The sequence below is a fragment of the Trachypithecus francoisi genome, unplaced genomic scaffold, assembly GCF_009764315.1.
Source record: "Trachypithecus francoisi isolate TF-2019V2 unplaced genomic scaffold, Tfra_2.0 Lachesis_group4, whole genome shotgun sequence".
NCBI lineage: Eukaryota > Metazoa > Chordata > Mammalia > Primates > Cercopithecidae > Trachypithecus > Trachypithecus francoisi.
In genome coordinates this window covers 130,141,913-130,154,192 of record NW_022681469.1, presented here as the reverse complement: position 1 = coordinate 130,154,192, position 12,280 = coordinate 130,141,913, and the positions used below count along the sequence as shown (strand labels likewise).

At 38.1% G+C, this 12,280-nt stretch overlaps 1 pseudogene; it reads left to right on the top strand.

Annotated features, from left to right (window-relative positions):
* Positions 1-10,976, top strand: part of LOC117072231 — a 33,559-nt pseudogene extending 22,583 nt beyond the window's left edge.
* The last annotated feature ends 1,304 nt before the right edge of the window (positions 10,977-12,280 follow it).

Below are 12,280 nucleotides of genomic sequence, written 5' to 3'. Positions count from 1 at the left end.
AAAGACTTTTATACGCTACCCCTTTCCTCTGTAGTCAAAGATCTCCATGATTTGATCTGAGTCCATCTCTCTTGTCTTATCTCCACTCCATTCTTGCAGCCTGGTCTGTGGCAAGTCTCTCAAACAGACCAGGGTCTCAGTTGCCTTTTCTTAGACTATTACCTCTGTCTGGTGGCCTTCCTCCTAGATCAGCTTTTGTAGAACCCCCAGAAGGCCAGAGTGGGACCCTGAAAAGTTCAGGGCCCATGGTCAGGGACCTCATTCAAATCATTCTCTTTCAAAATGCTCTGTCTCCATCACCAAAGTCAGAACAAGAGTCACCCTGCCTTATCAAATACTTGGTTAATATCTGGAACACAGAACTGAGTACAGTCTGTTTTGGCACCCACATGTGTGTTTCGCTTCTCCATTAAAGCATACATCTTGGAAGAGAGGGACACAGCCTAATTCAGTTTTGTATCCAACCCAATGAATGTGAAGCACTCCCACAGTAGGTGTCTTATTGTTTATTGAATTGTTGAATTCTGTATCAAGCTTTGACTTGATTTAATTTATAGAATTAAGAATCAATTTAGCTTATTTTGGGGAGCAAGATTTTTATTTTGTTTTCCTTAATAATTTAGTCTTTATTATAATACACATTTTCTCCTTATAATGGAACTTCCATAATAGGAATTATTTAGTGGACAAAAAGCCATGATATTCATCATATCAAAACAAGCCATTGGCAATATAGCAAATAATATGCTAAAAGGAAGACACAGTGCATGTGAAAGAATATATGCAAATATCAGGGAAGCTTCTGATTGTAATTGAAAGAGATCATATATGTAAAGTGTTTCCTAATTATCTGGTACAAAGTCAATGCTCAGTAAATGTTACCTCTTATTTTTATACAGCAAGTAAAGTAGCTGGAAAAAAATAATTTGCTTATTCCCATGTAGTCTAAATAGTTTTGTGTTTCAGCTAATATTGACTTTGAACTGCATTCACCTTTTTCGTCAGAATCAGATACGTCTTTTCATAATTTTAAGAGCAAGTAACAAAGAGTAAGGCATGTTAGAAGTTATCGTGATGCAATTAACCATGTGCACTATTGATGAGGACTTGGCTTCCCTCTGTACTACTTGATATTCAGTGAAATAAACAATGGTGATAATTGTCACATTCCTAACAAAGACATCTGCTAAACCAGGCAACTTGAGCAAAGCTGTTTGCTACTGACAGCTTGCTTCAAATGTGAATGTTGCCATTAAGAAAAAATAGCATTTCTGTATTTATCACATTACCTAATATGTTGAGTTGGCAGTGTTTCATCTGGAGACCAAAAGACCTATGCCTCATCATTAAATTCAGCATTCAAACTTCTATATTTGCATAAGGGACTATTAAAAGATCTTTCATTTTTTGTCATGTTCATGTAAGTGTGATATATCCAAATGATAAAGAAAATCCCACAGTTCAGAATGGTATCAACTGAAGGGTAAAAGTCTCCTTTTCCATTGTCTCTACTCCTATTAGTCCTCCCTAGAGATTATCTTTTGGATTGCACGTTATGTAAAAACCACACAAAATAATCATAAGAATCAACCAACTCCACTTCACTTTGTATATGACCTTGAATTTCAGAAAATTCTAATGCTGCATGATGCCAAAAGACAAATCACACTTGATCTTAGCCAGAAGGCTGAGAAGCGATCCAAAAGACAAATCATTACAACTTTTGATCTGTCAACTAATGTCATAATAAAAATCTACATTTAAAAGTAATATTCCAAAGGATCCAGAAGAATGAAAGCTTTACTCTCTATTCCCTCATCTAATGATTCATCACCAAGAAGTATCTGAAGCAGTATAATCCTTAGGCCAGAGTGAGAATGTCCCCTGAGCCTGAATCCCAAACATTTGAGGTTTCCACTCTGTCCTTTCTTGGGCCCTGCCCCTCTTCATGGGGTAAGGTGTCTGTGTTGCTAAAGGGATGTACTCACTCAGAGAGTCTGTATGCCCTCATCAGAACACATTTGGGGTAGCCAGGATGGAGGAATTCCCAGCTCACATGGCCCAAGCAACTTCCATGACTTCTTCCACACCGCCACCCTCCCAAGGGTGGATAGCCATGGACTGGGGACTAAGGGGGTATGGAACTTTGAAGAGTTTGAGAAATCTAAATTAAAACCTAATCTTTCAGGGTTTTATAAAGGTGTCCAGGCAGGAGGATTTAATTATTTTATGTAACAGTTTATTTTGCTTTGTTTGTAACTTTAAAATACTTAGAGTTTTAAAGTCAACATGAGATGTTGACTTCAATATGTGCTTTTGACTCAGATTCCCCAAATGTTAGCAGGTAGGCCTGATTTGAAGATCATGTTATTGTGAAGCTCACGTAATTAAATGTCCTTCCATGAAAGTTGTGTTTCTAACAGCTCTTTGGAATCAAGGCAAAATGAATTTTACTCTTTAAATCACTAGTTTTTTTTAAATGAGTAACTTCTGATTTCAAATTATTCTGTCCCTGTTATATATCTGTTGTTAAAATATTCAGGGAAGGAATATTGCAGTAGAGGTAGGACAGAGATTGACTTCGTTAATCTTTTTTGAAAATACAAATTTTCATAGCTTGTTTTTCATTTGGAACAATTTCTTATAGATCTGCCATTCTGTACTTACTCTCCTGTTTTTTCTATCCATAAATTATCTCTTTCTTTGATAATAAGAGCTTTTCAGAACAGAAAATTTTATTTATGCCCACCCTCATTTTACATAAAAAGAAACAGGATACTGTGGAAGGGTAGCATGATCTTTTAGGCATTTAGGAGTTTTGGTTGTAGGAGATTAGTTCATACAGGTTTGCCAGGCTCAAATCATTTTACACTTAAAAAAAAAAAAAAAAGCCGGGCGCCGTGGCTCACGCTTGTAATCCCAGCACTTTGGGAGGCCGAGGCGGGCGGATCACGAGGTCAGGAGATCGAGACCACGGTGAAACCCCTTCTCTACTAAAAATACAAAAAGTTAGCCGGGCTCACGTGCCTGTGGTCCCAGCTACTCGGGAGACTCAGGCAGGAGAATGGCGTGAACCCGGGAGGCGGAGCTTGCAGTGAGCGGAGGTTGAGATCGCACCACTGCACTCCAGCCTGGGCTACAGAGCGAGACTCTGTCTCAAAAAAAAAAAAAAAAAAAAAAAAAGAATACGTAGAGATACAAGAGTGGAAGATGTAGCATTTGAGGAAAAGGCTTGCTTCTCAACTATGATCTCATTTTACCCAGGGGCCATCTCACTGCTTATTTATACAGTCATATAGACAAGAGTTAACAAAATTAGTTAAATAGGTATTGCATTTACACGGTTAATGTGTGTGTGTGTGTGTGTGTTTTCTCACCCTGTGTTCCATCCACTTTGTTTCATCACTCTACCTCAACAGATGGCCACTGTTATTAGATGCGTGTGTGTGCATGTAGGGTTGCAGGATTTCTTTTCTTTTCTTTTTTTTTTTGAGACGGAGTCTTGCTCTGTAGCCCAGGCTGAAGTCTAGTGGCACCATCTCTGCTCACTGCAACCTCCACCTCCCGGGTTCAAATGATTCTCCTGTCTCAGCCTCCCTGAGTAGCTGGGATTGCAGGCGTCCACCACAACGCCCGGCTAATTTTTGTGTTTTTAGTAGTGAAGGGGCTCCATCATGTTGGCCAGGCTGGTCTAGAATTCCTAACTTCAGATGATCCGCCCGCCTCGGCCTCCCAAAGTGTTGGGATTACAGCCGTGAGCCACCGCACCCGACCTCAGGGTTTCTTTAGACAAATAAAAGTCCTTACACAACTCCTTTTTTCAGTTAACAACATTGAAGATTTTTTTGTTGTTGTTACTTCAGAGAGAGCCTCTTTGTTCTTTCTTGAGTGTTGTATAGAACTGTTCTATTATATGGCTATCCTATAATTTATATACTTTTATTAATAACCCTTTTTTTTTTTTTGATGGAGTCTTGCTTTGTCCGCCAGGCTGGAGTGCAGTGGCGTGATCTCGGCTCACTCCAACCTCTGCCTCCCGGGTGCAAGCGATTCTCCTGTCTCAGCCTCCAGAGTAGCTGGGACTACAGGCGCCTGCCACTACGACCATCTAATTTTTGTATTTTTAGTAGAGATGGGGTTTCACCATATTGGTCAGGCTAGTCTCAAACCCTTGACCTCGAGTGATCCATCCTCCTAGGCTTCCCAAAGTGTTGGGATTACAGGCGTGAGCCACCGCGACCGGCCTAATAACCTTCATTTTTAAGAGCAGTTTTATATTTGCAAAAATATTGTGAAGATAGTACAGAGAAATCTCATACACCAGGCAGACAGATTCCCCTATTATTAACATCTTACTTTAGTATGGTACACTTGTTACAATTATTGAGCCAATAATGATTTATTATGACTACCTAAAGTGTATACTTTATTCAGATATCCTTAGTTTATCTTTTCCTGTTTCATAATATTATACTATGTTTAGTCATCATATCTCAGATTCCTCTTGGCTGTGGAAGTTTCTTGTTTTTGATGACCTTGACAGTTTTGAGAAGTACTGGTCAGATATTTTGTAAAGTGTCTCTCAATTGAGATTTATACAATTTATTTTATTTATTTATTTTTGTTTTTGTTTTTGTTTGAGACAGATTCTTGTTCTATCGCCCAGGGTGGAATGCAGTGGCACAATCTCATCTGACCGCAACCTCTGCCTCCCAGGTTCAAGCAATTCTTGTGCCTCAGCCTCCCAAGTAGCTGGGACTACAGGCATGCACCACCAGGCCCGGATGATTTTTGTAATTTTTGTAGAGACGGGGTTTCACCATGTTGGCCAGACTGGTCTCGAACTTCTAACCTCAGGCGATCCGCCTGCCTCAGCCTCCTAAAGTGCTGGGATTACAGGCGTGAGCCACTGAGCCCTGCCTAATTAATTTTTGTACAAATATATTTTGTACAAAAACAGCCCTTTTGATGGATGTTTGGCTTTTTTCCCCAATCCTTTGCTATTACAAACAGTGAGGCAATAAATAACAGCGTATATCTGTAATTTCACATGTTGCAGGTGTAAAGGATAAATTCCCAGAAGTGACGTTGGCAGGTTAAAGTGTAAATGCATTTGTAATTTTGATATTATTACCAAATTACCTTCCATAAGAATCTTGCCAGTTTATGCTGCATGCATAAGAGTGCCTGTTTCTTGACAGCTTTGCCAATAGGGCATGTTGTAAAACTTTTAGATTTTCACCTGTTTGATAGAAGAAAACTAGTTATCTGTGTGGTTTTACAATTTTGATAACATTTCTCTGATTATGAATGAAGATGAAGTATTTTATATTTATTAACACTTACTATAAATAGACTCTTTTCCATTCTATTTTTCTAGGTATTTGTATATTATATATATATATATATACACACACATATTTTATATATATATATACACATTATATATATATATATACACATTTTATATATATATATATATACACATTATATATATATATGAAAGCTATTGCTTTCCGAATAATAATTTCACAATATGGAGATGATTTCAGCTCAATATCTTAGAGATGCTTGCCATGTGCCTCTATATTAGGGCTTGTATTCATATATTGAATCCTGTTCTCAAATGCAATAGTTATTAACAGGCTGGTTTCCACGAAACTGTTATTAGCCATCTTAAGAGATGTCTGAGGAAGGTTGCAGCTCTGGTTTCTAGTAAAAATGTTGATCTGTGATGTGTTTCCTTTACTATCTTGTACCTTTCTTACTCGTGTCAGCTAGGACCTGTATTATTCCATCATTTTTTTCTATGGAGAGCAGAGATCATCACCCAGATATAAAAAAGTGAGCTTAGCACTATCCCGCTTTATCGGCAAGCTGCAAAAATGCTGCAGTCACATCTACAAAGGAGGTGCCCATCCTGGGCGAAGCATTTATTCTGCCAAAGGGAGAAAGATACTATATTGTAATTGCCCTAGGAAGTAAATTAATTCTGAAGTATTTTGAAGGAAAGGATCAGTGTGTACTTTTCATCTTCATGTAGAACCTTCATGTGTATTGGGAAGATCTTATGAATGATCTCAAGAATAAGTGTCTCAAATGCAGGCAATGACAAAATCATGGCTTCAAGGATAGAAGAAAATTGCACAATTCTCCCTTTTCCTCTAATTTCCTTAATTTAATAAATCAACAGTTTATTATGGGCCTTTCATCTTGTTAGATACTGGTATGAGCTCTGGAGATATAAACATGCTATGACACACTCTCTGATGCCCAATATAATTATAATTTAAGTGAAGGAGACAGACTTAGGAAAAGATAATTATGAATTTATGAATTTATGTTTTAAGTGGTATTAAAGAGAAATGCACAAAGAGTGTAACAGAGACAAATAATTATCTAGGAGATTGGTGGTAGGAATAGAGAGGCAAATAAGAGGAAGTAGGATATTACAGACAAGATGATATTTAAGGAGTGAAAAAGATTGAGAGAGACTGAATTGTCTAACATTATATGAACCCTGACTCAACTGATCCCTTTAGAAGAAGGCCATCTTTCCTAAAGAATAGGGACTTACCCCGGTCTTTTGTATGATTATTTTAGGTGGCATACTGATATGACTTCGAATAAAATTGGTTTACTCAGAAAATTACTCTCTTTGAATCCATCTGTTTGGAACTGGTAACCTCTTTTGATATCTTCTAGCACTTACATTACTTTTTAAATATAGAGATATTGGGCTCAGGTCCAGAGCCTTCAGGAAGCAATTGCATTTAATAATATTATATTATTTTCATCGTATTTACTTAGAAGATAACTTTCTATTTCTGGCAAATGATGCTGGTTTGCTACTTATAGGTGTGATATAAAGTTATTTATTCACTTATTCACTCAACAAATATTTGTTGAGTACCTTCTGTGTGCCAGGCACTGTTCAACGAACTTGTGAATAAAATATTAGTGGATAAAACAAAAACTCCTGTGCTGAGGACCCTATAACATAGCTTATTATTTTGCTTGATTATTGTTTTTTAACTTTAAAAATGGGCTTAATTTTAAGTTAGCAAGTAAATAATGATACATATCATAGCAGCATAGGATACAGGTGAGAGATAGTGTAGAGGAGAAATGAAGATGAATGCTACATCAAATTACCTAAGGTTGAATCCTAGTCCTACCACCTATTAGTTCTGTGACCTTGAATAAGTTGCTTACTTTTTTGTGCCTCATTTTCCTCCCTTGTCAAATATTGTGATAATTCAATACACGTTAATTGTTGTTGATATTACTATTATTACATAGATTGTCAAAAATCCTGAAATTTATATTCAAATGACTGAGTTTGGGAAAATATCGCACTAGATTGTTTAAACAGTTTTTTAAAACAATGCAGGGTCTGGGCTTACTTTTCTTCTTAGCATTTTATTTTGACATAATTTTAGACTTACAGAAAAGTTACAAAACTAGAACTAAGAATTCCCATGTACACTTCATCCAGCTTCCCGTAATGTTAACATTTTATGTAACCATATTACAATTGTCAAAACTAATGAATTAACATTGGTATAATACTATTATTAGTTAAACTACAGACTTTATTTGTATTCCCCTGGTTTTCCCAACATCATTTTTCTTTTCTGAGATCAAATTTGGGATCCCACATTGTGTTCATTTATTTACTTATTTTTGGTTTTTCTTTTCTTTCTTTTTATGTTTTTGAGATGGAGTCTCTCTCTGTCGCACAGGCTGGAGTGCAGTTGCGTGATCTTGGGTCACTGCAACCTCCACCTCCTGGGTTCAAGTGATTCTCCTACCTCCGCCTCCCAGGTAGCTTGGATTACAGGCCCACGCCACCACACCTGGCCAATTTTTGTATTTTTAGTAGAGACGGGGTTTCGCCGTGTTAGTCAGGCTGGTCTCAAACCCTGACCTCAAGTGATCCTCCTGCCTTGGCCTCCCAAAGTGCTGGGATACAGGCATGAGCCACTGCACCTGGCCCCACATTGCATTTAGTTGTTATGTCCTTTTAGTTGCCAACTATGTAGACTCTATGTAGATTCGGTGTCTCTTTGACATTCATGACTTTCACATTTTTGAAGAGTACTGGTCAGGTTTTTGTAGAATGTTCTTCAGTTTTCTGTGTCTGATGTTTTCTCATGATTAAATCAAGTTTATGCCTTTTTTGATAAGCATACACAGAAATGATGGGCCTTTCTCACAACATCATGATTGGGGATTCATGATACTGATATGTCTTATTACAGTAATGCTAGTCTCCTTCACTTGGTTAAGGTGCTATTTGCCAGGTTTCTCCACAACAAAGTTACCATTTTTACCTTTATCCCTAATAAATATCTTGGGGAAGATATGTTGAAATTGAAAATAGAATTCAAATGACTGAGTTTGGGAAATATCCTGTTTCTATTCCACTGATTTTAAGCATCCATTAGTGGATCTTGCCTGCAACAAATATTAGTGTGGTGTTCTGTTTTTAATTTTCTATTTCTCTCATTTTTCCATATTTATTAATTGGAATTTTATGTAGGCTGTCTCTTTTGTCCCATTAGTTTTTACAAATTCAATTATTTGTTAATATCAATATGAATTCATAAATATTTATTATGTGAACTATAATCCAATGCTATTGTTATTTACTTTTTGCTCGAATTGCTTCAGCTGTGGCCACTGGACACTCTTTCTGGTTGGCCCCTATGTCTTCCTGACATGCCCCCATTATTTTTTGAGCACTTCTTACTTTTTTGGCACCACATGATGCCTCAGACTCACCTTGTGTTTTCCCTGCCCCAGCCTCTACAAGTACTTCTCCAAAGAAAGTCTTAAATAAAGTAAAATTTTACAGTATAAAAGTTAAACAGGGCTGAGCATGGTGGCTCACACCTGTAATCCCAGAACTTCGGGAGGCTGAGGCCGGAGGATCACTTGAGGCCAGGAGTTCAAGATCAGCCTAGCCATTATGGCAAAACCCCATCTCTACTAAAAATACAATAACTAGGCTGGGCACAGTGGCTCACACCTGTAATCCCAGCACTTTGGGAGCCTGAGGCAGGTGGATCACCTGAAGTCAGGAGTTCAAGACCAGCCTGGCCAACATGGTAAAACCTTGTCTTTATTAAAAATACTGAACTTAGCAGGGAATGGTGGTGTGATGTAATCCCAGGAGGCTAAGGCAGGAGAATCTCTTAAACTTGAGAGGCAGAGGTTGGAGTGAACAGAAACTGTGCCACTGCACTCCAGCCTGGGCAACAGAGCGAGACTCCATCTCAAAAAACAAATAATAATAATAAATACAAATAAAAACACAAAAATTAGCTGGTGGTCTAATTAGCTGTAATGCCAGCTACTCAGGAGGCTGAGGCAGGAGAACTGCTTGAACCTGGGAGGCAGAGGTTGCAGTAAGCCAAGATTGTGCCACTGCACTCCAGCCTGGGTGACACAGCAAGACTCTCTCTCAAAGAAAAGAAAAAAAAAGAAAGAAAAAATATTAAGAATATGAAATTTAAATGTAAAACACTTTAATTAAAAATTGTTTTCAAAACCAAGACAAGGTTTAACAGATGAAAGTGGCATACCTTTTTTTTCTTAGAATTTGACTGCCACTTGAATTAAAGTTTTCCTCACTGTGCTAGGTTAATAGAATTAATCAGATGATCAAAACATTATATCATGGGGCAGTGCAGGGATATTATATTTTGAGTGAATAATAATGTAATTCACAGCATAAGAATTAAGAGCAGACAATCTAGAGTCAGAATGACTAGGTTCAAATCCTAATTCCACCACTTACTAGCTGTGTGACACCAAGCAAGTTACTTGACTTCTACCAACCTCAATTTTCTGATGGGTAAAAATGAAGTTAATGACAGTACTTAGTTTAGGACAGGCGCGGTGGCTCACACCTGTAATCTCACCACTTTGGGAGGCCGAGGCAGGTGGATCACCTGAGGTCAAGAGTTCAAGACCAGCCGACCAACATGGTGAAACCCCATCTCTACTAAAAATACAAAAATTAGCTGGGCGTGGTGGCAGGCCCCTGTAATCCCAGCTACTTGGGAGACTGAGGCAGGAGAATCGTTTGAACTGGGAGCTGGAGGTTACAGAGAGCTAAGATCCCGCTGTTGCACCAGCCTGGGCGCCAAGAGCGAAACTCCTGCGAACGTGGTGCTGTGAGCCGCACGGAGCATGAGGGCCGTGCTTTACAGCCTGCACGCGCTCGGGGCATCCGCCGCGCCCTGCCTGCCAAGGCCCTGGCAGCTGGGGGCGGGTGCCATCTGGACGCTGCGCACAGGACGCGTTCTGCTCTGGGTTCCTGAATTCACAGAGAAGCATTAATGGATAACAACAGAAAATGGTATTGGAACAGTGGGAGTCAATAATTTTGCACAAGAAGCTTTGGGAGATGTTGTTTACTGTAGTCTGCCTGAAATTGGGACAAAATTGAACAAACAAGATGAGTTTGGTGCTTTGGAAGGTGTGAAAGCTGGTAGTGAAATCTATTCTCTTTAATCAGGAGAAGTAACTTAAATTAATGAAGCTCTTGCAGAAAATCCAGGACTTGTCAACAAATCTTGTTATGAAGATGGTTGGCTGATCAAGATGACACTGAGTAACTCTTCAGAACGAGGTGAACTCATGAGTGAAGAAGTGTATGAGAAATACATGAAATCTATTGAGGAGTGATAATGGAACTCCTAAATAAACTACTAGAAATTTTGCAACCCAGCAGAATTGTTTTAAATTATCAGTAGATAGAAGACTTAGAATAGCAACTTTTAGCATTACCGATGGGAGAAAAACTACTGTTAACACTAATGAAAGAAAATGCCCTTTATCTTTCAAATGATTATAGATAAACATAATATTCTTCTTTTTTTACAATACCCTATGATTTTTGAGACTAGGCTCTAGTATTCAGAATTCATTAAATTATCCATGGTAAAAACTAGTTATAAAAATTATATAATGTTTGCAGATGGCATGATTGCATATTTAGAAAACCCCATCATCTCAGCCCAAAATCTCCTTAAGCTGATAAGCAACTTCAGCAAAGTCTCAGGATACAAAATCAATGTGCAAAAATCGCAAACATTCCTATACACCAATAATAGACAAGCAGAGAGCCAAATCATAAGTGAACTCCCATTCACAATTGCTACAAAGAGATTGAAATACCTAGGAATACAACTTACAAGGGATGTGAAGAACCCCTTCAAGGAGAACTACAAACCACTACTCAAGGAAATAAGAGAGAACACAAACAAATGGAAAAACATTCCATGCTCATGAATAGGAAGAATCAATGTCGTGAAAATGTTCATACTGCCCAAAGTAATTTATAGGCTCAATGCTATCCCCATGAAGCTACCACCGATTTTCTCCGCAGAATTAGAAAAAAACTAGTTTAAATTTCATATGGAACCAAAAAAAGAGCCCATATAGCCAAGAAAATCCTAAGCCAAAAGAACAAAGCTAGAGGCATCATGCTACCTGACTTCAAACTATACTGCAAGGCTACAGTAACCAAAACAGCATGGTACTGGTACCAAAACAGATACATAGACCAATGGAACAGAACAGAGGCCTCAGAAATAACACCACACATCTACTACCATCTGATCTTTGACAAGCCTGACAAAAAGAAGAAATGGGGAAAGGATTCCCTGTTTAATAAATGATCTGGGAAAACTGGCTAGCCATATGCAGGAAACTGAAACTGGACCCCTTCCTTACACCTTATACAAAATTTAACTCAAGACTTAAACGTAAGATGTAAAATCATAAAAACCCTAGAAAAAGCCTAGGCAATACCATTCAGGACATAGGCATGGGCAAAGACTTCATGACTAAAACACCAAAAGCAATGGCAACAAAGCCAAATTTGACAAATGGGATCTAATTAAACTAAAGAGCTTCTACACAGCAAAAGAAAATATCATCCGAGTGCACAGGCAACCTACAGAATGGGAAAAAATATTTACAATCTATCCATCTGACAAAGGGCTAATATCCAGAATCTATGAGGAACTTAAACAAATTTACAAGAAAAAAACAAACAAACCCATCAAAAAGTGGACACAGGATATGAACAGACACTTCTCAAAAGAAGACATTTATGTGGCCAACAAACATATGAAAAAAAGCTCATCACCACCAATTCTTCTCAGCACCACATCGCACTTATTCCAAAATTGACCACGTAATTGGAAGTAAAGCACTCCTCAGCAAATGTAAAAGAACAGAAATTATAACAAACTGTCTCTCA